The 1,789-nt window shown below is 45.3% G+C and overlaps 1 protein-coding gene across 1 annotated transcript in view; it reads left to right on the top strand.

Moving 5' to 3' along the window:
• Nucleotides 1-1,789, top strand: part of LOC122543556 (zinc finger protein 721-like) — a 76,626-nt gene that overhangs the window by 64,638 nt on the left and 10,199 nt on the right. The gene's annotated exons all lie outside the window — the stretch shown is intronic.

The following is a 1,789-nucleotide window of genomic DNA, read 5'->3' as shown; positions in this document are numbered from 1 at the left end:
GTCTGAACTGAAGGGGGGACTAGAAAAGCGTTGAGTTTAATAACGTGGAAGAGACAGGGGTGGATGGAGGAGCAAGTGGAACGGATGGCGAGGTTGACCAGAGTAAAACGCAAAGGGAGTGTTAATAGTGGTAGATGAAGAGTCTTAGGTGATGAAGTGTTCAGGATGGAAAAAGGTTTGTTTTACAGAGTGGCGAAAGTGAGGACTGCAGATGCTGGAGATCAGAGTCAAGATCAGAGTGGTGCCGGAAAAGTGCAGCAGGCCAGGCAGCATCCGAGGAGCAGGAAAATCGACGTTTCGGGCAAAAGCCCCTTCATCAGGAATGGATGATGAAGGGGCTTTTGCCCGAAACGTCAATTTTCCTGCTCCTCGGATGCTGCCTGGCCTGCTGCACTTTTCCGGCACCACTCTGATCTTGTTTTACAGAACGCAAAGCCATATAGACAAGATGTGTGCGTCTGCCCGTGCGCTCATTTGTGAAAATGGGGTTTGACTTACTTACCTGGAGACAGGAAGCATGGTTAGTAAGTTTGTGGATGACACTAAAATTGATGGTACAGTGGACAGTGCAGAAAGTTATCTAAGAGTAGTTTTTGAGCTACAGCTAGTAGATTTGAGCTACAGGGAGAGGCTGCACAGGCTGGGGCTGTTTTTCTGAGAAGGCAAAGAGGGGATATGAGATAGCCTTCGAGAGAAAGTGAGGGCTGCAGATGCTGGAGATCAGAGCTGAAAATGTGTTGCTGGAAAAGCGCAGCAGGTCAGGCAGCATCCAAGGAACAGGAGAATCGACGTTTCGGGCATAAGCCCTTCTTCAGGAATGAGATAGCCTTGGCAGATAAGAATAACAAAGAACAAAGAAACTTTACAGCCCAGGAACAGGCCCTTCGGTCCTCCAAGCCTGAGGCGATCCAAATGTACTGTCTAAACCTGTCGGTCAATTCCTAAGCATCTGTATCCCTCTGCTCCCCACCTACTTATGTATCTGTCCAGGCGCACCTTTAAATGAATCTACTGTGCCTGCCTCTACCAACTCTGCTGACAACACGTTCTAAATGCCCAACACCCTCTGTGTGAAGTAAGGTTAACAGTAATCCAAAGAGATTCCACAAATACATTGATAGAAAGGGAGCAACTAGAAAGAGAAAGTAGGACCCCTTAAAGATTGACGAGTTCGTCTTTGTGTTGAACCCCAAGAGAAGGGAGAGTTGTTAATTGAATATTTTGTGTCAGTTTTTACTGTTGAGAAAGAAATGGAGGCGAGAGAACTCAGAAATAAATATTGATGTTTTGAAAACAGTTCACATTACAGATGAGGAAGTACTGGAGGGCTTAGAAAACATAAAGGTAGATAAATCTTTATGACCTGATCAAGCATATCCCATGACATTGTGGGAAGTTAGGGAGGAAATTACAGGGCCCCTTGAATAAATATTTGTATCATCTAAAGACTTAGGGATAGTCAACGTGGCTTTGTGCGTGGGAAATCATGTCTCACAAACTTGATTGAGATTTTTGAAGAAGTAACAAAGAGGATTGATGAGGGCAGAGCGGTGGATGTGATCTATATGGACTTCAGTAAGGCATTCAACAAGGTTCCTCATGGAAGACTGATTAGCAAGGTTAGTTCTTATGGAATATGGGGATGACTACCCATTTGGATACAGAACTGGCTCAAAGGTAGAAGACAGAGGGTGGTGGTGGAGGGTTGGTTTTCAGACTGGAGGCCTGTGACCAGTGGAGTGCCACAAGGATCGGTGCTGGGTCCTCTACTTTTCATCATTTATATAAA

The sequence above is a fragment of the Chiloscyllium plagiosum genome, chromosome 44 (assembly GCF_004010195.1).
Source record: "Chiloscyllium plagiosum isolate BGI_BamShark_2017 chromosome 44, ASM401019v2, whole genome shotgun sequence".
Classification (NCBI taxonomy): Eukaryota; Metazoa; Chordata; class Chondrichthyes; order Orectolobiformes; family Hemiscylliidae; genus Chiloscyllium; species Chiloscyllium plagiosum.
This window is presented reverse-complemented; position numbering and strand designations above follow the sequence as displayed.